This window comes from Schistocerca piceifrons, chromosome 5 (assembly GCF_021461385.2).
Source record: "Schistocerca piceifrons isolate TAMUIC-IGC-003096 chromosome 5, iqSchPice1.1, whole genome shotgun sequence".
NCBI lineage: Eukaryota > Metazoa > Arthropoda > Insecta > Orthoptera > Acrididae > Schistocerca > Schistocerca piceifrons.
In genome coordinates this window covers 391,218,847-391,246,065 of record NC_060142.1, presented here as the reverse complement: position 1 = coordinate 391,246,065, position 27,219 = coordinate 391,218,847, and the positions used below count along the sequence as shown (strand labels likewise).

At 44.3% G+C, this 27,219-nt stretch overlaps 1 protein-coding gene across 5 annotated transcripts in view; it reads right to left on the bottom strand.

Moving 5' to 3' along the window:
* Nucleotides 1-27,219, bottom strand: part of LOC124798621 (COBW domain-containing protein 1-like) — a 524,248-nt gene that overhangs the window by 77,424 nt on the left and 419,605 nt on the right. The window lies entirely within an intron of this gene.

Below are 27,219 nucleotides of genomic sequence, written 5' to 3'. Positions count from 1 at the left end.
CTTCCGCGCGCTATACGAGATTGGAATAATAGAGAATTGTGAAAGTGGTTCGATGAACCCTCTGCCGGGGACTTAAATGTGATTTGCAGAGTATCCATGTAGATGTAGATGTAGATAGCACCTAAGCATTGTACATAAATAGGGGAAAGAAACCTGAAACCCAGGTGCAGGTACTTATACAAATGAACTGACACAAATTCAGAGGCTTCAGTATATATGCATAAAATCATAACTGTATGAGACCAGTAAAGTCTCTGAAATTATGTCATTTCATTTGTATAAGTACCTGCACCTGGTTTTCAAGCTGGATCCCCCATTTACGTTCGATGCTGAGGTGCTATTCCAGAACATGGATAGCCTCGGCAATTCTGTCCGTGTGTGAGGCGGAATTTAAGAGTAGACTGGGTCGCCAGCGAGAATTTGGATCGAGGAGGGAGGCGTGCCTGGGTAAACCGTGCAGTTGTGCGAACCGCTGAGCCGAGGTATCTTAGTGGCTAGCGCACCTGCTTAGTAAGCACGAGACCCAGGTCCGATTCCCGGCCTTGGTACAATGTTCATTCGACGCTTCAGTCTATATACGTATAACCATATCTGTTGGGTTGGGTTGTTTGGGGAAGGAGACCAGACAGTGAGGTCATCGGTCTCATCGGATTAGGGAAGGACGGGGAAGGAATTCTGCCGTGCCGTTTCAAAGGAGCCATCCCGGCATTTACCTGGAGCAATTCAGGGAAATCACTGAAAACCTAAATCAGGATGGCCAGACGCGGGATTGAACCGTCGTCCTCCAGAATGCGAGTCCAGTGTGCTAACCACTGCGCCACCTCGATCGGTGTAACCATATCTATATGAGACCAAGTAGGCCTCTGAAATTGTGTCACTTCATTTTTACAACGAAGTGTTTTTCAGTTATCAGAGTTAATTGGTTCTGCGAGCAATAATTGACATCTTTGGATTCCGTTTGTGAACTAGTCCGCAGCTATCAAGACAAAACTATAGATTACATAATTTTCCTTTAAATTTGGAAACACAAGAATTGTTGACAAACAGAAAAATAACCATTCTAGCCAAAACATATAAACTACTAGAGAAAGCATGCATAGATAGAATTAGATGGTGTTACAGCTTCTGTCCGTGGAATTATTTTGCGTTTACTAAACTATAAAGTCACGCAGACGAGTATATTTATGGAAGACTGTCCCTTCTTGTACTATTTTCCTTTTTACATAACGACGAGCGACTATTATTATCATCATCATCATCATCATCATCATTTAAGACCGATTATGCCTTTCAGCGTTCAGTCTGGAGCATAGTCTCCCTTATAAAATTCTTCCATGATCCTCTATTCAGTGCTAACATTGGTGCCTCTTCTGATGTTAAGCCTATTATTTCAAAACCATACTTAACCGAATCCAGGTACCTTCTCCTTGGTCTACCCCGACTCCTCCTACCCTCTACTGCTGAACCCATGAGTCTCTTGGGTAACCTTGCTTCTCCCATGCGCGTAACATGCGCCCACGATCGAAGCCTGTTCGCCCTGACCGCTATATCTATAGAGTTCATTCCCAGTTTTTCTGTGATTTCCTCATTGTGGACACACTCCTGCCATTGTTCCTATCTACTAGTACCTGCAATCATCCTAGCCACTTTCATATCCGTGACCTCAACCTCATGGATAAGGTAACATGAATTCACCCAGCTTTCGCTCCCATACAACAATGTTGGTCAAAAGATTGAACGGTGCACAGATAACTTAGTTTTAGTACTGACTTCCTTCTTGCAGAAAAGAGTAGATCGTACCTGAGCGCTCACTGCATTAGCTTTGCTACACCTCGCTTCCAGTTCTTTCACTACGTTGCCATCCTGTGAGAATATGCATCCTAAGTACTTGAAACCATCCACCTGTTCTGACTTTGTTCCTCCTATTTGGCACTCAATCCGTTTATATCTCTTTCCCACTGACATTACTTTCGTTTTGGAGATGCTAATCTTCATCTTGACTGGAATACTCTCTTTCAAATTCTGAAGGTGGTAGGAGTAAAATACAGGGAGCGAAAGGCTATTTACAATTTGTACAGATACCAGATGGCAGTTTTAAGAGTCGAAGGACATGAAAGGGAAGCAGTGGTTGGGAAGGGAGTGAGACAGGGTTGTAGCCTCTCCCCAATGTTATTCTATCTCTATATTGAGCAAGCAGTAAAGGAAACAAAAGAAAAATTCGGAGTAGGTATTAAAATCCATGAAGAAGAAATAAAAACTTTGAGGTTCGCCGATGACATTGTAATTCTGTCAGAGACAGCAAAGGAGATGGAAGAGCAGTTGAATGGAACGGGTAGTGTCTTGAAAGGAGGATATAAGATGAAGATCAACAAAAGCAAAACGAGGATAATGGAATGTAGTCGAATTTAGTCGGGTGATGCTGAGGGAATTAGATTAGGAAATGAGACACTTAAAGTAGCAAAGGAGTGCAAAATAAGTGATGATGGTCGAAGTAGAGAGGATATAAAATGTAGACTGGCAATGGCAAAGAAAGCATTTCTGAAGAAGAGAAATTTGTTAACATCGAGTATAGGTTTAAGTGTCAGGAAGTCGTTTCTGAAAGTATTTGTATGGAGTGTAGCCATGTATGGAAGTGAAACATGGACGATAAATAGTTTGGACAAGAAGACAATAGAAGCTTTCGAAATGTGATGCTACAGAAGAATGGTGAAGATTAGATGGGTAGATCACATAATTAATGATGAAGTATTGAATAGAATTGGGGAGAAGAGGAGTTTGTGGCACAACTTGACGAGAAGAAGAGACTGGTTGGTAGGACATGTTCTGAGACATGGAGGGATCACCAATTTAGTATTGGAGGGCAGCGTGGAGGGTAAAAATCGTAGAGGGAGACCAAGAGATGAATGTACTGAGCAGATTCAGAAGGATGTAGGCTGCAGTAGGTACTGGGAGATGAAGAAGCTTGCACAGGGTAGAGTAGCATGGAGAGTTGCATCAAACCAGTCTCAGGACTGAAGACCACAACAACAACAACAACCAGCTTCATACCATAGTCCTCACATTTCTGATGTAGCTCTGAAATATTACTTTGCAAACTTTCAATCGAATCCGCCATCACAACTAAGTCATCCGCATATGCAAGACTGCTTATTTTGTGTTCACATATCTTAATCTCTCCCGACCAGTCTATTGTTTTCAATATATGATCAAGAGCGACTATTAAATATCAGAAAACAATCAGTAAGAAAAGAATTGGCGTCACAATTCCGTGCATACACGAAGAGACTGAGACAGTACAATTCCTAACCCCCAACCTCCGCCTCCCTTGGCGTCACGAGTTCCATGCAAGCATCGATTAGCTGAGCCACCGACAGGCCTCAGAGCCCTCACAGGAAGGGCGCTTAGTGAGAGTGACGCTGTCGTTTACGGGCAGCGATGGCGTCTGCGGGCGACTCGGCGCACCGGGGTGGCCGCCGTATTAGAGCGGCGAGAGCGTCTGTGAAGTGTCTGCGCAAACAGGCGCTGCCTCGCTGCCCGGCTGGGTGGGGCCGCGCCGGCCAGCGACAGATGTGCGCGGACCGTGCCTCCGGCGCGCCTGAGCCGGCTTACGCTACGGTCGGTAAACTGTGTATTAAAACTCAATGGTCGCCCCACAAAGGGCGGGCGCTCAATACGGAACGGGATTTACCGCGACCCGGTCTCTAAATAATAAGGGCGCAGGGGGAAGGGGGGGGGGGGAGGGGAGAGGAAAAAAAAAGAGAGGAGCACTGAAAGCTGGCCGCCAGTGAAAGACGGAAAGGTGACGGATATATTCATAGTGCTGCAGAGTCTTATGTCCACAATTATCATTTGCTACGTTCTACCTGTTTACAAGCCTCAGTGGCGTCGAAATAATGGGCGCGCCGGAGGGAGGCGGGATATAGCTCGCGGCCGCCCGGCGATTGTGGAGATGAAAAGCGACGCCCGGGGCGACGGAATTACGAGGCGACCGACCTCACCTAGCTGTCTTGCTCGCTCCGTTTGAGTAGCGACCGAAGGATTACCGAGGCGAAGGGAAAAACTGTGGACCCAAAGCGGGAAATAAAACGCAACAGCCAACCCGACAGTTATCAGAAGCGACTGCTCAAGTTGGGTCAATAGCCTCTTTAATCCCAAAATGATTGCCAGTTTCGAATCAGAACACAGTAAGCAATAATTCTTCGCAGTGGGCTTTGTTCGGATATTATAGCACTCTGTCGCAACAGTTCATAACGTCCTCACCGTGATTCCAATAAGGGATGCTGTCTTCAGTTGTGACACTGCAAACCCGTGTCGAGCAAGAAAGCGACTATTTTACGGAACCAAACAAACGCACGTTCTTCTCAAGACTACTTTGTAATGTGATACTAACATCGCAGCAGTGAAGTTAAATTGGTGAAATGTTCTGCAGAGGTTTCCCAGTTGGGTCACATCTTCCCCCCCCCCCCCCCTCCCCACACTTATTTCGCTGGCATTTACCGTTTAATATGCATACATAGTGAAATCTACTGCTTCGTTACATACGTCAATGAGTTAGAAGGCAATGCAGGCTCTACGTGCGACGAACTCGTGGAATTTTGAAGACAATATGCGACTCCATACATTAGACACTTTATGTCGAGGAGGACTAAAGTCGTCGGTACACAGGACGCGCTTGATAACGTTGACGTTCGAGCATTATGACGTCGCTTCCAGCTATTTCTCGTTGAGGAGCCATTTCGTCATCCGAAACACAAAATAAGTTCTCCGACATTTAGGCGACGTCACACGCACAGTAGAACGAATAGGAAGTAAAATCGCTCCCTACGTCACAAGCAGAAAGCAAGACGCTATACTGTATTTGCATTGTTCAGGCAGCCCATACTCGGTACATTTTACGTTGTGTGTTACATCCTATGAATTTATGCTGTTCCTAAGCATCAGAACATTGAATGTTTCGACAACGAATCGTTATTGGTACGATTTGCTGTAATAAAATGACAGGAAACGTAATATTGATGGTTAAAGTATTTTCGCCTTATGCTCGCGTGTTATGGGAGTAAGCTGTTTTAAGGGTACGACCCAATGAAGATTCACGAAAACGTGTCGCTCTTGTTAGGAATTGTTACAATTAAATGTCAGTTCATAAAATTTCGGCGATTTAAGCATTTAGAAACTAGTAACACAAAATACGAGGTTGATAAAAGCTGAGTTTCAGCACAGCCTAGCGTATTTGTTTAAGGCGCCATGATCGGGAATCGAGGGTTAATCGGAAAAGTTTTCGCGTCCCGCTGTATCCCCTTTGCGTGTTCTATAAGGTTGTGGGGGTTTCCTATAAAACTGATAGAAATAATTTCAGCAATATTCGATGTTATGTAAATATAAGTGTGCTCTCTGTCAGGCGTCAGTTTGTTCGATTTGGTGAACTTTTAAAAGCTGATGTCCTTTCTCAGAGGACATGTATCTTTCATTTTTGTCTTACGCATGTTCACGGATATTGAGGTTTTCAAACGCATACCACAGACAGAACACAATGACTACTATATGGCCAAGAAAATAAATATCCGTTTAATAGTGCTAACGTAGAAATTCTACACGCGTCCGTTTTAGTAAGCAAACTGTATCGTCTGTGGACCAAATAAAGTCGACATCTGACGCTGGAGAATGCTAGATCACGTTAACCAGATCGTGGCGTGTGCCGACGGCGCTGTGTCTCGTAATGTGCACGTACACGTTAGCTGCCTCGTCCCGTGTGCCGACGGTTTAAGAATAAAGCTGAAACGGTAGTATTCACAGTATGCGTAAATTCAAATTTGATGTTGGTTTTTTGTGAAACTTATAATTTGTGTAAATTCATTAATTATACAAATTCGTTTTCTTTCGAATGAACAATCCATTGCAACGGACGAAAATCTCAGTTTTCAGGACAAAACTTCTAGGAACTATCGTCGAACCAAACCTGAATATTTGGTTTTATATGTTGACAATAAATTCTGCGAGGTAAGAAAAATGTTAGCAGTAGTCAGATGATAATCCAAAATAAGTAACTACGCCTACGACTGTGATACGATTAAATTTTATGCACAAATTAACAGGTACCAACTCAGTTGTCTTACCTTTTCCAAACATTCTTACCTGATATTTGACGGATCTTGACAACAGGTCCAGATTTTATTGCTAGAGGGTCCTGAAGAGAACCGCCGGAATCCAAGCCTTGTGAGAAATTCATTATAGCCAGAAGATCTTCGAAACTATCAAGCTGTCTTGCTTCTCACGGTTAGATATTTACCTCCAAGTGACACTTCTTTACCACCATCCATACGACAAGTGTGACTTAAGAAATGTCAAGGATGCAAACAGTCGTCACAAATACTTCCGTATATGTTGGTTACAACCTGATTCAAATCGAAGAAATATTGTGGGATTTACACAATACAATTCAGCGGCAAACTCGAGAAGTGTATTTGCAACAGTTCCGCCTGAAAAGTCACATCTTACTCAAATAAATCAGGAGTTGCATATTTTCATCTGTGCAATAAATTGGCACACTGAGGCCTTAACGTCTAGTTTCCTCACAAAATGCATCTAAGGGACCTTGGCATCGCGTTAGAAAGAACATTTTGTTTTAAGGAGCAGTTCACACGAACATCTACTAATCTAAAAAGCAGAAACGACATTCTTGTGCAGCACTAGTTGGGGATCATCAGCAGACACACTTCGAGTGTCGCACTCGGGATTGATATTCTCAACAGCAGAATGCTGTTTGTCTGTCTGGCTTAATAATCCATACGTGAGAAAGACGGATATACAGCTTAACGAATCCATGCGGATAGTTATGGGTCCGTCCGATCAACTCTCTCATACTGGTTACCATAGCTGTGCAACGTTAGTCAAAAAGTTAACTTCCCTAATGATTAATCCGTTGCTAAAATGGTTAACTTCGTTAAACGTTAAAGCGTTATCTTACAGGAGATTTATCGGATGTTAAAGTTAATCGTTAACTCGTAATAGTAAACTTTATGTTGTGGGTGTACTGAAATGTGCTAGTGAATCAAACGTATTACAGCTGCTTAAATAAAAGGGTTTTGCTGGGGAAGTTTAGACTGATGACAAATAAAAACAATTCGGTCATTTATTCAGTTATTTTTATAATTATTTAATCATCAATGTTAAATCACGGGAAAATCAAAAAACAAGAAAATGAGATAGTATTGGACACAAGTTGCATATTTTCCTTCATGAACATCAACATCTTAAAGTTTTCTTCCGAGAGCGAGGCTAGTTCAGGAGACAAAATGTTTTCGCCCACAGAAAAAAGTCGTTTGACTGCAGCAATCGAGGGTACAGGAATATTATATTAATAAATAAGTTTATTAAAACCCGTTCCCCAAGAAATACCACATCGCTGAACGACTCTTCTGATTTCATGTTTATCCACATTTTAAGTAGACTCTGGACTTTCATTTCTACAGACGTATTTGTACTAGGTTTCTCTTTAGATTGTTGTTCGAGCTAGGATCCGATTCCATGATTAGTTTCCACAGTCAACACACAAACAATAAGTAGTAATCAATGCGAACACAGTAAACAAACAACAATAAACAGCCAACATCCAGTTATTCTCGCTCGTACTCGACTGTTTGCATAAATCGCGTTCACCCCGGCGTAGCCACACACCTAAATGACCCAAAATTGTCAGAACAGGACTTCCGTGAGCGGCACGGTGCCATTTTAGTCATAAACAGTAGATATCTCATTTACGATTAACGGAGTCAAAGAAAGTTGGGGGAGGTTGAAGAGTCCGTTAACGTTTTCTAAAATTAATTTAAAAGGTAATCTATTACTCTAAAAGTAACGACAACGGATTAACGGTCTAGTGCCCAGCTATGCTGGTTACCTATCTTGAGTCACGTTCCACCTCCTAATATCAGACGGAAGTATGTGTTATTACGTGGATACCACCATCTCTCTCTCCGTTGTAAAGGCTGTTTTGGCTAACTTGTATGCTGCTGTTTCGTTAGAAGGCATTCCACAGAGAGCTTCTGTCGAGCACGTGAACATCCTGGTTCTTAGACATGACTGTTCGTATACGGTTCATAGAGTCGTACGCCACTGTAGAGGTATCTGAGGTGGGTAACAGAAGCGCTGATCTGGAATCAGAGAGGATGAAGATCCTATCATTCAATTAATTTAAACCTGACAAGTATTCTGCAAGGAGACGTTCGCTATAGGCTAGGAAGATGACTACGAGCGAATCTGGGGAAAAAACGACTGCGTTAGAAACCATGGTCTATTCAGTCTCGAACTGAACCGTTGGGGAACATCTTGTTTTGAGATACGATCTGCGTTATCAGACTCAGACTATATCCGGCCCAGTGACGTAAAGCCCCCGGCCCTGGCGCTTGCAGACAGCCACTTATTTTGACCGAGCCGACAGCTGAATGGAGAGAGACAGAGAGGGGCGGGCTGACCCATTGTAGCGCTCCGCCCCCGTCACAATATTTGTCGTGCACCGCCGCTCAGCTGTTTGTTGTGGCAACGCGATGGCCGCGCCAGGGCGAGGCGCGCATGCGCGACGGCTGTTTGCGCTGTGGTCATACCCGCTGTCACAGCCTATCCGACAATTTATGCGCCTCCCGTCACGAGTCTTGCCACAAATGCGGATAAAATGAAACTCCATTTCCGCGGATTCCGAAGGGGTATTTTACGACGTCAGATGCTCTGATACAGACTGGTGATACATCTTCATTTGTTATTAACAGATTTGGAGAAGTAATCTCAAGTGCAATACCGTATTATTACAATTGCAGTGTCAGGCTATGATATCCGGCTACCCTCTTACGCCGATGTTTCTGTAGAATATTTCAGAACACAAACAGACATGATATAAAAAATGTAATGGCATAAAGAAAGTGTAGTTTCATCCTGCTATAATGTTGTCTTTTCAAAATGCTTAACGTGCAACACTGGATTATTTTTCTTTCCTGCTCGTTTAGACAGCGTCACGTTACTTAGTAATTATCCACTCAAGGCGTAATTAACTGTCGTTACCACTGTTCAAATAGCACGAGAAATTTCAGAACCACCTCCTTTCTTCCCCAAGGCTTCATATAATTCCAACAAATATATCTATCAGCGACAGCTGGTTATGAAAAGAGCGTTTCGAACAAATAAGTAGCTCATTTCTTCACCATATCCCCTCTAGCGTCGGTGACGTCGGCTACCCACACAGAAAAGAAGACATGGTTCGACGGAAGCTTAGTGCGTGTCGTCTTCTTTCAAAAGGCTAACACTTGCCTCTGTAGCTACAGCTTCCTGTCTCCAGCGATCCTCTTCTTCTTCATGTATGTAGAACATCCTGTCTCACTGATCATATTTTGTAAATAGGATGGTCTCGGACGTCCCCTCGTTTCCCTTCTTAAGATCTTGCTTTAGAAAATGTTTTATAAAATAGTAACTTAACTTAGTAACGTAGAAGTAAGAATCTTCGATGTAGCGAAGCAGCTTAAAACAATTAAGAAAGCAAGGCATCCGGTGCAAATTGTATACCAGTCAGTTTACTTTCAGAGTACGCTGATACAATAGCTCGATACTTAGCAATCATATACGACTTCACACTCGTAAAAACATCCGCACATAGAGACTGTAAAGTTGCACAAGTCACACCAACACCCAAGAAAGGAAATAGTAATCCGCTGAATTACAAACCCATATAACTAACGTCAACTTGCAGTAGGATTTTGGAAGTTATACTGTGCTCGAACGTTATGAATTATCTAGAAGAAAACGATTTATTGACAAATAGCCAACATAGATTCAGAAAATATTGTTCTTGTGAAGTACAATTATCTCTTTATTCTCACGAAGTAATGACTGCTATCGATAGAGGATGTCAAACTGATTCCATATGTTTAGATTTCGAGAACGCTTTTGAGAGCGTTCCTCACAAGCGACTTCTAATCAGTTTCTATCGTGTGGAGTATCGCATCAGTTGTATGACTGTACCTGTGATTTCCTGTCAGAAAGGCAGCAGTTCTCATACTGACGGAAAGTCATCGAGTAAAAGAGAAGTAATGACTGGCGTTAAGAAAGTGTTATAGGCTGTCTGCTGTTCTTGATCTACAAAAACGATTTAGAAGACAATTTGAGCAAACCTGTTAGACTGTTTTTAGATGATGCTGTCAATAAACGTCTTGTAAAGTCATCAAAGTATCAAAATCAATTGCACAATGATTTAGCTACGACATTTGTATGGTGCGAAATGTGGCAGCTGACTCTAAATAACGAAAAGTGTGAACTCATCCACATGAGTGCTAAAAGGAATCTGATAAATTTCGGTTACACTGTAAACTACACAAATCTAAAGCCTGTAAACTCAACTAAATACGCAGGGATTACAATTAGGAATAACGTAAACTGCAACGATCAAACAGATAGTGTTGTGGGGAAAGCAAACCAAAGGTTGCGATTTATTGGCTGAACACTTAGAAAATGCAACAGATCTGTTTGCCCTCTTCTGGAGTTCTGCTGTGTGGTGTGGGATCCGCATCAGATACGATCGACGGAGGACACAGAAAAAGTTCAAAGAAGGGCAGCTCGTTCTGAATTACGTTCTATCTCGAAATAGGGGAGAGACTGCCTCGGATATGACGCGCCACTTGGGATGGCAATCATTAAACAAAGGCGTTTTTCTTGCGATAGGATCTTCTCACGAAATTTCAATCACCAAGTTTCTCTTCAGAGTGTGAAAACATTTTGTTGGCGCCCACCCATGTAGGCAGAGGTAGCCTCCGTAATAAAATAAAAGAATTCAGAGCTCGCATGGAAAGATTTAGATGTTCATTTTTCGCGCCCGCCGTTAGAGTGTGGAAGGGTAGAGAAGTAGCTTGAAGGTGGTTCGATGATCCCGCCTGCCACGCATTTAATTGTGAATTGCATAATAATCATGTAGATGTACATGAATACTATGTCTAATTAAGTTCCCAATGAACGTTTCTTTGCTTTCTCCTATAACGTCCAGTAGTTCTTTCTTATCTCGTACTTGTAGAACCATCTCATTCGTTTTTCTGTCAGCAGAACTAGTCTTGTAATTCTCTAGAACTATATTTCTGCAGCTTCGAAGTGACCTTGTTTGTACTTTGCTATGGGAGCAGCTCTTGGCCAGCGACATTCTTTCGATTTACTTGAGACATCTACTGTTTTGCTCCACATTCTTCCTAGATAGTGAAATTTGGTTACTTTCTCGAGTTACTCATTGCCTATCTTTTGTCAGTCTTACCTCCACCTCCTTTCTTGTATGTATCCATATCTTTTGTTGTCTTGGTATTTATTTTTATTTTTAGTTTAGTTATCTTTCGATTTAAGACCTTAAGCATTTTATTTAGTTATTTCTCTGAGTCTACCATCATTGCCATGTCATCGGTAAATATGATGCAGTGAATACGAATACAGTTAATTTTGATTCCAGTCGTACGTCATTTAGGGGAAGAAATTTAACCGATACAGGCAGAATTGTGCTGCATCGTCGAGGCTACAAATGGGCGAATGCCAAGCAAAAAAGCCTTGACTATATTACGAAGTCAGTGGTATGAAAAACACGGCTTCATAACTTCCTGTCTTAATACGGAATCTGACTGATGAAGAAATGTTGATTTCTAGAGGAAAGTAATATCTTCACCTCAGATAGTACGTTACAATTATGACGTGAAGTTAACAAAGAACTGCTGTAGAAGTAAGTTCTGGTGATTGTAAAGTATGGCACGGAAAATGTAAAGGTATAGGGGTATTTATTTGGAGGAGCCAAACGCAAAAAATTGTGCCTCACACTTACATTCATACTCTCGCAAAACGGCGTACAGAAAAATACTAATGAGTGAATAGTTACTCAGTAACTATAGGGAAACTATTAATACTTGTCCATGATCTCCGTATCTCTCCCGAAGAAGAATTTATTCGACGGACAGGAGTAGACCTTTAAGTCACGACTAATTTCGTCATTAGAGGAACTAGAGATGAGGTTGCAAGATTAATTACTCTGATTTCATCTCCTAGCATGGCAGAAACAATAGGAAATACGTAGAAATGTTTAAGAGAAATAATTTGAAGAAATATACCAAATAAAGCATTTTTATTACGAGTTATATTAATTCGTAGTAAGGTGACAGTATTAAATCGGTAAAGTTATTTAACCTAGATACGTATTTCAAAGCGGCTACTTTATAATTATTATTCCGAGAAAAGAAGGTGCAAAAGGCATACAGAAAAACTGTAAAATTGTAGAATGATTCCCATGCATTCGTAAATTTGCAAGAAATATCACCAGAAAGAGTTGTAAAGCCCAGTAATTGTACGTAGCGCCCCAGTTATCAGTCGCACCGCTGACCTCAAAACATCAATAACTTTTATTGCTGTTCTATCTTCCTAAGATATTACACACAGCGCCCAGTCGTTCCATCTAACTAGACGTGTCGCTATGTGCATGCTGAACTGACAGACCAAGGTCCAAGGGCAGTAAACACCTGTGCCAAGACGCTGCGTAGACCAGCACACTTGCATCACTGATCAGTGAGCGCGGGAGAGAGGCCACGTGACTTCCTGCTGTGCCCACCTACAGAGACAAGCTTCTGAAGCAAGGTCTCCCGAGTCCTATATCTCCTACAGAGCTGGCGGTTCTATGCGTCCGTCCCTGCCTTAGTCTCTCTCTGCATTATACCGCAGTCATCCCGAAATATCACTGTCCTTCCCCGTCCTGTACATAGTTGAGGCACAGCGAAACCGAGTATTAAAGTGAACCACTGTATATGCAGTTATTCTAACATAGGTGAAGCAGTAACACTGTTCAGTGACACACTTCCACGAATATACTCCGCTAGGTCAAGTAAAATTTCTGCACGTGTGCTACTCTAGTCCTCTGCCAAAATCGTGAACGGTGGGGGTCGGATTGAGATGGATGTCCCAGCTGCTTGTTAAAATAATCAGAGATGGTCACGAGGGCTTTAAGTCAGCCTCTCGGCATCTTAGTTTAGTTTCCATACTCCTTTCTGTGACATATTATTCCCAATTTTTTTCGTTTTACATACTTCACAACCACACTCAGCGAGTTTTTATACACCAATCCAAACAAGAAGGTTCGACTGGCACTGGGAAAATGGCGTTAACACCGCAGTGTGTCCAGGATTCGTCAGTTTTAATCTCCGCTACAAGACAATAATCGAATCGTAATGCAATGCCAGTTAGCAGGTGATTTGACCTCCAACTAAATATTCCAGCATTTGTAGTTGCTACTGTAGCAGTCATCGGTCCGAAGACTAATTTGATGCACCTCTCCACTCTACTCTAACCTGTGCAGAACTCTTCATCAATACTGCAACTTACACCAATTTGAACCTGTTTACTGCATTACAGTTTCGGTCTACCTCTATAATATCCACACGCCTCCCCCACCCCCGCCCATTACTAAATTGATGATTCCTTAACGTGTCCCATTAACCGGTCGCTTCCCTTAGTTACGTCAGGCCATACATTTCTTTCTTCCCAATTCGACTGAGTATCTAGTCATCAGGTTTCTCATCTACCCATCTATCTTCAGTATCCTTTCTCAGCACCACATTTCAAAAGCTTCTGCTTATTTTTGCATTGACTGTTTGTTGTCAACGTTTCACTTCCATATGAGATGCACTCGACAGAAGAAGACCGCCTCAAACTTAAATTTGTATCGAAGCTACCCAATATTTTAATCGTTAATCGATGTTACTCATCGGTTAACGTTCATCTATGTTCTGTGAAGCACTACTATGTGCATGATATTTATCGTACCACATCTTAATGTTTCTTTCTATTCTATTCACGTATGGAGCGTGATAAGAATGATTATACGTGTACTTCGGTGCGAGTGCCCGAGTACGGACTACTGGAAGTTTTCAGGGGAAATACAGCGCATCTATAAAGCAGATGGCGCACAGGTTGCTTCTTCGACCCACTGTTATGCAATGTTCGAGTGTCTGCAATCCCCGCGAGGCGTGCTGCTAAATTTGCTACCGGTCGGTTCGATTAGAATGGGAGAGTTACCACCGTAAATGCTTAACGAGCTTAGATGGGAATTCTTCGAGGAAGGAAGAGCAAGCTTAGAAAACCAACATCTACAACAGGCTGCACAACGATCTCACTGCCTCGAGTGTTTATCTCTTTTAAGGGTCGCAACGTAAAGTAAGGGAGACTGGCACTCGTAAAAAGTCATTTCGAGTGAAATAGGGAAGCAAATGACTGGCATTGGTGCAACGCACGCTCCTCTCATTCCCACCACGTGCAGCGGCTTGTGGAGTATGTGGTGGTGGTGGTGGTTAGTGTTTAACGTCCCGTCGACAACGAGGTCATTAGAGACGGAGCGCAAGCTCGGGTTAGGGAAGGAGTGGGAAGGAAATCGGCCGTGCCCTTTCAAAGGAGCCATCCCGGCATTTGCCTGAAACGATTTAGGGAAATCACGGAAAACCTAAATCAGAATGGCTGGAGACGGGATTGAACCGTCGTCCTCCCGAATGCGAGTCCAGTGTGCTAACCACTGCGCCACCTCGCTCGGTGAGTATGTGTGTAGATGTACATTCACGTGTGGGAGCGGTGGATCGAAAGAGGCTATACACAATGACGACTGGTTACTAGACTTCGCAAGGTGATCACATTATGAGTTCACCACAATTCTGTTTCTACGGTTTTAAAGTACTGTACAGCGACGTCCACAGTGTTAGCGCAAGCCGGCCGGAGTGGCCGTGCGGTTCTAGGCGCTACAGTCTGGAGCCGAGCGACCGCTACGGTCGCAGGTTCGAATCCTGCCTCGGGCATGGATGTGTGTGATGTCCTTAGGTTAGTTAGGTTTAATTAGTTCTAGGTTCTAGGCGACTGATGACCTCAGAAGTTAAGTCTCATAGTGCTCAGAGCCATTTGAACCATTTTGTTAGCTCAAAGCTGGTAATTGTACAACGAGTGTTGTCTACTTCTGTTCATATTTGCGATCCGTGTGGCTCCAGACAAGTCCCACTTGAAGTTGTCATACAGCATACAGCGTTGGCCGCCGACGTGGTAGACTCATCAAGCAGGAACTCAGCTTTACTGAACTGTATGTGGGGCAAACCATAAATCATTGAATAGAACAAGAATTCTTTGCTGCTGCGTACTGAGAGCGCTCTGGACAGCAACAGACCGAAGTACCGGCTGAGGTATAGGTACTTTTGTTTTTCAAAGGTGGCCAGGAATATTAATTCCTTCTTCGAAGAGCAATAGGTCCCACACGTCCGCCAGACATGTTACCTTTTGCAGCACGTGCCAAGCAACGCCGCCTTCATCATGGCGATCTGGAGTCGCAACACGCTAGTAGGTAGGTGTCTCCAGCTCAACTTCGGGCGCTCATGCGTGCCTCTGTGTGTGTGTGTGTGTGTGTGTGTGTGTGTGTGTGTGTGTGTGTTTCTCCGTTAATGTTCTTTCCTAAGAGAATCTTTTTTTCATTAAAGATTGGCAAAACGGCTTTAATACCAGAAATATCCAGTTTGGCCCCAAGAGGTATCAATTAATCTCAAGAATTGGCAATTTGCTCTTATTGCACAGAAATGGTCGGTCCTGATGTAACAGTCTTTAAGACTGCAGTCAGTATTTCCAACTTGAAATGTACACTTTAACAGCCGTGGTGAAATGGCAAACGATAGGAGGTTGAAAGGAGGGAAGATTAAGGTCTAAGATCTCATCGGCGTCGACTCCATAGACCACATACGCGGGTTGGGAAGAGGAGGTATAAAATCGACCGTTGCCTCAAAGGAATTATCTCCACTATTTACTTAAGCGATATAGGGAAATCACGAAAAACTTGGATGACCGGACGGGGATCATTAGAGTCATTCTACCGAATATCAGTCCACTATCTTACCAATGCGCTATCTCGCTCGTAAACGGTATTATAAGCGAATACTTAATTCGCAGACATGATTTTCGAGTAGAGGCGAAGAAATGGAATCTCCAGGAAGGTTTAACGGCTTTATCGGGCCTGGTACCCACCTAGGAGACATCCAACTCACACCTTGTCCCCAAGGTTATTTGAAGCCGGACAAGTACTATCAGTTCAACGATCAACGAGTACAATGGTCTGTACGGACTCCCCACTCGATAGATGTAGTGCTTGCTCACACCGATGAGAAGCTTTCAATTAACTCTCTAGCAGCTACAAGTGAACTGGACGTTGCGCGCAGTACGGTGTCGAAACTAATACCTTGAGACAAGCTACCCCTCTACCGATCACACAGTGTGGAAACACTAATTCCTATTGACGTGGGACTTTGCGTCGTTTTGAGCCAATCTGTGCCGTTGTGATGTATGATAGATTATCACTTTTTCTATCTACATAGATCTTACTACTCTTGGATGACGCGTGTTTCACCAAGGACGGAATAATCCCAAGTTTCAGCACCTAATCACGAATGGGACGATGAGAATCCCTACGCTGCAGTTCTGAACAGTCACTGAATACATTTGCAGAAATTGAGAGGGGGGGGGGGGGGAGGCATCACATAATATTGGTAAATTATCCCTTATCTGAGCCATTTGCACAACTGTACATATATTTTCCAGAGACTGACGCCCCACTTTCTTCAGTGGCATCTCACTTCACCTCAGTGCATGCTTTTGTTTACAACGTAATTAAATCCCACCTCATTACTCAAATCTTGTTCGTGTGCTCCTGGAAAATGATTACGAAGATGAGGTCCTCTTTCGTGGCTAACTCATTCACCTTTCAGGATCCTCACCTTGTTTTCGATTTTTGTGGTCATGAGGAAAGTCTTGTGTGCGAGACACCTGTCAGACTGAAGCGGATTTTCCGGCAATAAATCTTTCTGCTTGTACAACTGCTCAAATTACTCTGGTCTTGTGCGGACGGGTACAGGTGAAGTTTGTGATGGTATGATGTCAGCACAAAAGCGGAGAACGCCAAAGTGGAAAACTGTTATGAATGTAGAATCTTGTATAACCTGTTCAGATAAATGCAATTATTACAAGAATTGTGTTTACACTTTTTATAATCAATAGAAAACGCTAATTTTTAAATTTTGTAATTTTCGCTTGAATCTTTCAACAGAGTCGATCTCAAATACATACATTCGACTTTCTCCATTGTCACGGAAAGTTGATTTCATCATCACAGAAACATCCAGGTTTACTGGGTAGTACTAAAAAGGAGACACTGGTCGTATATAAAGGAGAAAGGTTTGTTTCTTGGAAGAAGAGACGCCGTAATGTTGAAAAAATTTAAGCGCTGGGCACTCGATGGAAGAAATAACTTATCTCGCGAAAACCTGCTCATCGCCGCCCACAACGAGAAAATCGTGTACGTTCGAGCTCCTCATGTTCGAAGCACAAAGTGGTGTTTGTACAAGCACTGAGAAGTTTCCTTTACAATCCGCAATTTTTTCCCCTGCTACGTTACTTAACTTATTTTTGATCGGAGTAAGTAGGCTTCAGCGCCTCAGAAACGTTTATGTAAAGACGTTTATAAGGATGTGATGAAGCCACGCCTCGTTAATTATCAGGCAGATGTGGCGCAGTTGACATGCTACAGCTGTGGACGGCTGACTCAGTATTCTAACACTGGAAACGACGTTTACTGCGCATGACGATGTGGTCGATGTAGGCGCCCAATCAAATGCTATATAATGTAAACAGACAACTTACAGAACGTAATGAGTATCACAGGGGAATTCTCTTTATTAATCAAAAATGCCACTATGCTTTCGTAATATCAAAATTCCCGCGTTAACACAAACAAGTGGGCGGTCATACTGTCACCCGATCACTCACGAACGTATAATAAGTGATAAGAACATCAGTTTCAGGTGGCAAGGGCTGTACTAGTTTTGGAGACAATCAAGGAGTTGTTGCTCAGAAATTATCACGTTCACTTCCGCAACGGTGGATCATAATAGAATGAGCGACGCAAGTGGTTACCTCAGTGACTTGATGAGAGTTAGTGCCAGATCTTGAAGTGCTGTAAATGTTGTAGGATGATACATTCCGAAAAAACTACCTGCTATTGTATTGGCTTATATAGACAGGTTGTGGAACAACAAAACAGACGCCGAGCGATGATAAATGAAAGTGAAATGATCGTATGCCATTGTTGACCTGGATGTCCCAGTCGGGTTCGGCCGCCAGGTGCGTCTTATTTCAGTCGGCGCCACATTGGGCGACTTGCGGCCGATGATGAGGACAACACAACACCCAGTCCCCGAGCAGAGAAAATCTCCAACCCGACCGGGAATCGAATCCAGGCCCAGTGCATGGGAGGCACGGACGTTACCACCCAGCTAAACAGGCGGACTACGCCGAGCGATAAGTTGTTGGAGACTGTCTTCAAAAGAAAACACCTGTCGGTTCATTCTTAAGTTTGACGGTACGTTACCAGATATAGTAGTGGATATATTGCAGTATGCTTGCTCTGTGTATAGGCAAAGGGAATTTGTGGAAAGCTGCACAAACTGCTTGTCATGTTCAGTTATGTAGGTATATGGTCGCCTGATCAGCTTTTCTTGTTCTGTTCTCGTAGTTGAGCCTCCAGAGCCATCGACTTGACATAATTAATCTTTTTTCATATTGTTTTGGGAAATATTTTGTTTGCCTCACTGGGGGCAGATGTAAGTCTCCACGAATCTCTATCTTCGACCTACAGTTGGAACATAATCTTTCTATTTAATCATAACTTTTATTTTTGTTCACGAATTCTGAAAGGTATTTCCACTCTACTTCAAGGATTATGGAGAGCGAAGCAGGTATATTTCATTCAATGCTGGGATATTTTGCGTAATAGATTCGTCTTATTGTACAGTTTTTCCACATGATTTCACCAACTGAAGTTTTGATGTTGTCCATTTACGAGTTCTCATACATGTCAGCAAAGCTTTTCCACGGAGCAGCTTAAAGATTGCATCGTAGAACTTATATTTTTAATTGGCTGAAAGCTAGAAGCTGGTTTGCAGAGCCAAAGACCGAAACTGAAATGTCATAGTAATTCAAGGAGTAGTGTGGCTTTGTATGACAATATTCTGGTTTTGGCTTCTAATTCACTGCTGACGAAGAAGGGGCATTGCCTTAGCAATATGAACGCACTTTGTAATTTTTCTGTATTGTGGCCTTTGAAAAATAATTAACGGACCGAGGAATAATACGACAGTTAATTATTATATTGACTCTGAGGTTCAGTAATATCTTCGAAAGACAGACAGCTTTTATTTTGTCTCTGCTTATGTAACTTTATTTGGTATCCACAGTTTTACGGCAGTTTTCGTTTTTTTTTGGGGGTGGGGGGGGTGGGTGGGTGGGGGTGGGGGAGCAGACCAGACAGCGAGGTCATCGGTCTCATCGGATAGAGGAAGGAAGTCGGCCGTGCCCTTTCAAAGGAACCATCCCGGCATTTGCCTGGAGTGATTTAGGGAAATCACGGAAAACCTAAATCAGGATGGCCGGACGCGGGATTGAACCGTCGTCCTCCCGAATTTTACGGCAGTATCGACTTGTTATTGTACGTTGTTACATTTATTCCTATGTCTGTTGCTTGTAAACAACGGTGCAAACGGCACATCTTGATGCCAGGGTATGACGATAATATACACCTTGAGGCACTCGCCAATAGCACAGAATCTCGATGAATTCAGGCTTATACACTCCTGGAAATGGAAAAAAGAACACATTGACACCGGTGTGTCAGACCCACCATACTTGCTCCGGACACTGCGAGAGGGCTGTACAAGCAACGATCACACGCACGGCACAGCGGACACACCAGGAACCGCGGTGTTGGCCGTCGAATGGCGCTAGCTGCGCAGCATTTGTGCACCGCCGCCGTCAGTGTCAGCCAGTTTGCCGTGGCATACGGAGCTCCATCGCAGTCTTTTAACACTGGTAGCATGCCGCGACAGCGTGGACGTGAACCGTATGTGCAGTTGACGAACTTTGAGCGAGGGCGTATAGTGGGCATGCGGGAGGCCGGATGGACGTACCGCCGAATTGCTCAACACGTGGGGCGTGAGGTCTCCACAGTACATCGATGTTGTCGCCAGTGGTCGGCGGAAGGTGCACGTGCCCGTCGACCTGGGACCGGACCACAGCGACGCACGGATGCACACCAAGACCGTAGGATCCTACGCAGTGCCGTAGGGGACCGCACCGCCACTTCCCAGCAAATTAGGGACACTGTTGCTCCTGGGGTATCGGCGAGGACCATTCGCAACCGTCTCCATGAAGCTGGGCTACGGTCCCGCACACCGTTAGGCCGTCTTCCGCTCACGCCCCAACATCGTGCAGCCCGCCTCCAGTGGTGTCGCGACAGGCGTGAATGGAGGGACGAATGGAGACGTGTCGTCTTCAGCGATGAGAGTCGCTTCTGCCTTGGTGCCAATGATGGTCGTATGCGTGTTTGGCGCCGTGCAGGTGAGCGCCACAATCAGGACTGCATACGACCGAGGCACACAGGGCCAACACCCGGCATCATGGTGTGGGGAGCGATCTCCTACACTGGCCGTACACCACTGGTGATCGTCGAGGGGACACTGAATAGTGCACGGTACATCCAAACCGTCATCGAACCCATCGTTCTACCATTCCTAGACCGGCAAGGGAACTTGCTGTTCCAACAGGACAATGCACGTCCGCATGTATCCCGTGCCACCCAACGTGCTCTAGAAGGTGTAAGTCAACTACCCTGGCCAGCAAGATCTCCGGATCTGTACCCCATTCAGCATGTTTGGGACTGGATGAAGCGTCGTCTCACGCGGTCTGCACGTCCAGCACGAACGCTGGTCCAACTGAGGCGCCAGGTGGAAATGGCATGGCAAGCCGTTCCACAGGACTACATCCAGCATCTCTACGATCGTCTCCATGGGAGAATAGCAGCCTGCATTGCTGCGAAAGGTGGATATACACTGCACTAGTGCCGACATTGTGCATGCTCTGTTGCCTGTGTCTATGTGCCTGTGGTTCTGTCAGTGTGATCATGTGATGTATCTGACCCCAGGAATGTGTCAATAAAGTTTCCCCTTCCTGGGACAATGAATTCACGGCGTTCTTATTTCAATTTCCAGGAGTGTATTATCTTCATTTCTGATCTTTCAGCATCTACGAAATATTTATTTGTGTGTTGGTCCATTTTTAATACATTGGTCAGGGCGTGTGATCATTGTAATTAATTTCATTATAAAAAGCTTTGTCATAAGCTTTAGTGCAACTTACTAATCGCTACAATCGATTTTTTTCTTTTTTTGGTCATCAGTCTACTGACTGGTTTGATGCGGCCCGCCACGAATTCCTTTCCTGTGCTAACCTCTTCATCTCAGAGTAGCACTTGCAACCTACGTCCTCAATTATTTGCTTGACGTATTCCAATCTCTGTCTTCCTCTACAGTTTTTGCCCTCTACAGCTCCCTCTAGTACCATGGAAGTCATTCCCTCATGTCTTACAAGGGAACCACCCCATCGCACCCCCCTCAGATTTAGTTATAAGTTGGCACAGTGGATAGGCCTTGAAAAACTGAACACAGATCAATTGAGAAAACAGGAAGAAGTTGTGTGGAACTGTGAAAAAATAAGCAAAATATACAAACTGAGTAGTTCATGGGAACATATGCAACATCACGGACAATAGGATCGCAGGAGCGCCATGGACTCGTGGTAACGTGAGCAGCCCGATACTCATCGGACCAGAAATCCTTGTCTTCCTTCCACTTCACTTCACTGACCCCTACTATATCTAGATTGAGCCTTTGCATTTCCCTTTTTAGATTTTCTAGTTTCCCTACCACGTTCAAGCTTCTGACATTCCACGCCCCGACTCGTAGAACGTTATCCTTTCGTTGATTATTCAATCTTTTTCTCATGGTAACCTCCCCCTTGGCAGCCCCCTCCCGGAGATCCGAATGGGGGACTATTCCGGAATCTTTTGCCAATGGAGAGATCATCATGACACTTCTTCAAATACAGGCCACATGTCCTGTGGATACAGGTTACGTGTCTTTAATGCAGTGGTTTCCATTGCCTTCTGCATCCTCATGTCGTTGATCATTGCTGATTCTTCCGCCTTTAGGGGCAATTTCCCACCCCAAGGACAAGAGAGTGCCCTGAACGTCTATCCGCTCCTCCGCCCTCTTTGACAAGGCCGTTGGCAGAATGAGACTGACTTCTTATGCCGGAAGTCTTCGGCCGCCAATGCTGATTATTTATTAAAATTTAGGCAGTGGCGGGGATCGAACCCGGGACCGAAGACGTTTTTGATTACGAATCAAAGACGCTACCCCTAGAGCACGGGTATATTACAATCGATTTAGGGATATTATTTTTTTTAATGTTACAATCGATTTAGGGACATTAATTTTTTTCGTAATATTTTCAACTAGTCGCAAAGCTTGATTTCGGCTGAAAATTTCTTTTAAAACCAAGTCGTTTGATTCGTTTTTTATTGTTTTCGATAAAACTGGTTGGACTCTTTTTTTACAACGATTTTTTTGTGTAGAACTTCGGTCGTCGTCGTTAGAAGAGTGATAGCTCTCGCATGTCCGTCGAGACTAGATGTTTCAGAATGTGCCTGTTGCGCTCCGATTATTCTCAGAACAGAGTTAAAGGAACGAACTGGGCTGGCAGGGGGGACGCGACTGTGCCTGTAAATGGAAATGTCGTGTGGCTAGGGCCTCCCGAAGACGTCACACGCGGCCGTCAATGGGGACGACAGCGAGCGACGAGTCCCGCAGACATCTGGCGGCGGCGGGGTGCCGACTCGGTGCTTGGGCGAGATGCGGTAACCAGGCCGCCCGTGGCTCCGCGAAAGGGGCCCGGCCACAATGGGCGACGGGGATAAGCCGGCCGGCGTGGTGCAGCACAGCGCCGCGAGCGGCCGAGATGTAAACGAATTTAGGAATCAGGGGCGGCGCCAGGTGCGCGCAGAATGGGCCGGCCGTGCTTGCTGACAACTCGCCCGCAGACGCGAGCGTTCAGTTTTTGTAATCCTATTAGCGAGCGATACGGCCGTTGCCCATTCGCGGCAAATCGAGCGCGAGCTTAGAGTAACAGTCGGCATCCGGCAACGATCGTTACATAAAAGACCGTGCCGGATCTTTTGTCGGTGCGTTTAAACATTTATTGGACGTCAGGGAGGGGCCGCTGGTGCTCGCTGCGAAGCATCAAAATAAACACATTCTCTGCGAATGGTGGGCCAACGAGGATGGGGCACTCGGCGTCGTAAAGGCAGTTTCTTTTCTTCCCGTCTTCATCCGCTTTGACGACTCCAGCCTATATTAGCTCTGACAGTTATTATTTACCTTACATACAGCTACAGACACAACGAAATACTTATCTTTCATTACCAAACCTTTCATTCAAATAAAATACACATGTTCCAACACAAACGCATCCGCCAATACTGCGGATCTGTTTCCCCACACAGCACCTTAATACGGTTTCCAGTCAGGACGTCTATGCTGTTCTCGATAACTGCAATTACCACACTCACTTTTCTTTTTACGGCAAAGCGAAGTTATTCAACAACATGCTCATCGTAGTATGATGCAAATTCAACGTCAACATTCGACGATTGGCTTTTAGGAGGCAAGGAAGGCTTTTCTCAACCCGCCAGGGTAGCCGAGAGCTCTAACGCGCTGCTTCCTGGACTCAAGTAGGCGTGCCGGCCCCAGACCGAATCCGCCCGGTGGACTAACGACGAGGGCCAGAGGGCCGGCCAGCCTGGATGTGGTTTTAGGCGGTTTTCCACATCCCGGTAGGTGAACACTGGGCTGGTCCCCACAATCCACCTCAGTTACTCGACTCGCAGATATTTGAAAAACATTCGCACTATTCCATGGCTTACACTAGACACAGACAACTAAGGTACATTGATCCCATCCCCCAGGGGTAAGGAGTGGCGACAGGAAGGGCATCTGGCCATCCCTTAAAATTAACATACCACATCCGTTTAAACATAACAGCAGACCCCACAAGTCAGGATTAATGCTTGGAAAGAGAGAGAGAGAGAGAGAGAGAGAGAGAGAGAGAGAGAAGTGCTTTTCTCAGCAGTTATACTTAAATATACAGAGGTGATAAAAGTCATGGGACATCTCCAAATATTGTGTCACATCACCTTTTGCCCAGCGTAGTGCAGCAATTCGAAGTGGTGGCATGGACTCAACAAATCGCTGGAGGTCATCTGAAATGCTACCTCTATAGCCGTCGATAACTGCGAGAGCGTCGGCGGTGCAGGATTTTGTGCACGAACTGACCTCTTGATTAAGTCCTATAAGTGTTCGATGAGATTCATGTCGGGTGATCTGGGTGGCCAAATCATTTGCTCGTAATTTCCAGAATGTTCTTCAAACGAATCGCATACAACTGTGACTTGTTTGGGACCATGAAGTCCATGAATAGCTGCAGATGGTCTCCATGCAGCCAATCATAACCATTTCCAGTCAATGATTAGTTCTTCTGGAACATATGGCAAAGTCCATTCCGTGCAAACAGAGGCCACATCATTATGGAGCCACCACCAGCTTTCACAGCGCCTTGTTGAGAAACTGGGTACATGGCTTCCTGGGCTCTTTGTCACACTCAAACCCTACCACCAAGACTTATCAACTGAAATCAGGACTCATCTGACCAGGCCACGGTTTTCGAGTCGTCTAGGGTCAAACCGATGTGGTACGAGCCCAGGAGATGCTTTGCAGACGATTTCGCGCTGTCAGCAGAGGCACTCACGTTGGTCGTCTGCACTATTAACGCCAAATTTCGATGCACTGTCCTAATGAATACGTTCATCGTACATCCACATTGATTTCTGCGGTTATTTCACGCAGTGTTACTTGTCTGTTAGCACTGACAACTATACGCAAACGCCGCTGCTCTCGGTCGTTACGTGAATGCCGGCGGCCACTGCGTTGTTCGTGGTGACAGGTAATGCCTGAAATTTGGTATTCTCGGGACACTCTTGACACTGTCAATCTCGGAATAGTGAATTCACTGGAGATTTCCGTGATGGAATGTCGCATGCGTCTAGCGCCACCTAGCATTCCGCACTGAAAATCTGTTGATTCCAGTCGTGCGGCCATAATCAAGCCGGAAACCTTTTGACATGAACCACCTGCGTACAAATGTCAGCTCCAACAACGTGCAGCCCTTTAATACCTTGTGTATGTGATACTACAAACATCTGCATATGTGCATATCGCTATCCATAAATTTTGCCACCTCGGTGCATAATTCGAACGATTTCCTCGAGAGAACTTTGATTGCTACTGTGCCAAATTAAAACCATTGTTACGAAATATCTCACTCTCCCACTCTCCACTATTCAAATTCATCAAAACATTAAAATGCACGAATACAGGAGTAATATCGCCTTCAATGTAATATGTTATTTATGTCATTATGTTGCAGATGTTAATCTATTGTCCTCTCGCATCGCACACCGGCAGCAGATCGTCAAATTTACATACAGCACGAGGAGTAATCATAACGTTTCAACTATGACCTTCTTGTTTGTTTGCAGAGATATACCCACAGTCCTGGTACACTTGCTTTACCCACGTCACAGAATCGTAGCCCGCCGCTAGAAGAGCCAAAATAAAATGGCGTAGCCCATCAATAAAGTTGGGTATCGTGCGATAGTAGTTTACGCCGGCAGCGGAATGGTTGCAGCTGTGTCAGTCCGCCATGATACCACGCAGAAGAACAGCGATCCCAATATTCTGCTTATTCGGAAACTAATGCAGTTACAAGAATAATTTCTGCCACCAACAGGACAGAAATAGTCCTGCTTCTTGTGGCTTCATCCGAAGATTGAGGCACCATGACAAAGTTGCTACCTCACCATGGAACTAATAGAAAGCACAGTGGCTGCCAGACGCAGCGATGAATGGCAGAGGTCGGCGTAGACACGCTCTGAAAAGTTACCATACGCCGCTACTAGTAAAGACTGCGCTCCGCACATGCAGCGACTCAAAAGCACCTCGATGTCGACATGAGTTTGTAATGGGTCTGCAGCGAATCACTTCGTGTGTAGTTAAATAGCACTCCGCAGATGACGCAACTGCAGAGTGACTCCTTCGTCAATCGCTTGCAATGTGTTGCCCATCAGTTGCCAGTGACGGCGCCCGCGCTGCCAAGCGAACTGAGTTGCGTCCTCCAACACACCTCTGTATCGGTTTAATTTGAAGATGAAAGAGCAGGTTGTGAACGTTAGCTTTTAGCTTTGCAAATTAACTCGAAAAACATCCCATTTTATACAACTACAAGCTCCTGGGCTACTGTAGAATACATTTGACAAAAAAATGGAGGTGCGAAGACGGAAAAGGATTTTATATGACATACAAAATATACTGTACCTTTTTTTCTCATCAGTCTTCTGATTGGTTTGATGCGGCCCGCCACGAATTTCTCTCCTCTGCTAACCTCTCCAGCTCAGAGCAGCGATTTCAACTGACGTCTTCTCTTATTTACTGGATGTATTCCAATCTCTGTCTTCATTTACAGTTTTAAACTCGATAGTTCCTTCTAGTGCCATGTAATTTACTCCGTGATGTCTTAACAGTGTCCTATCATCCTGCCACTTCTTCTTGTCAGTGTTTTACATGCATTCCTTTCCTCGCCGATTCTGCGGAGAACCTCCTCATCCCTTACGTCATCAGTCCACCTAATTTTCAACATTCTTCTGTAGCACCACGTCTCAAATGCTTCGATTCTTTTTTGTTCCTGTTTTCCCAGAATGCATGTTTTACTACCATACAATGCCATGCTCCTAACGTAGATTCTCATAAAATTCTCCCTCAAATTAAGGCCTATGTTTGATATCGGTAGACTTCTCTTGGTAAGGAGAGGTACAGTACATACACTGTTTAAAATAAAATTACCGTAATGTCAATGGAAGCAAATGTATAAGAAATCACAAGTAATTTTGTGTGACTATCAGCCTTTGTCATTCTGTCAAATTAAATTGTCAAGTGGAACCGAACAGTGAAAGGCCACAAATCTCCAGTACGTCTAACTACAATGGTGTCCAAAGACAAACGACTTAACAAGCATAACAACCATCACATTTCCATGTACCGGTATATAAATTTCAAGATATTTTGGTTGTCAAAATAAAAGTAACGATGTGTTATGGTGGAAGAATTCAACTGCGCCAAATCACTGTATCACTGTTTAGCCGTTCCACAAAGACGT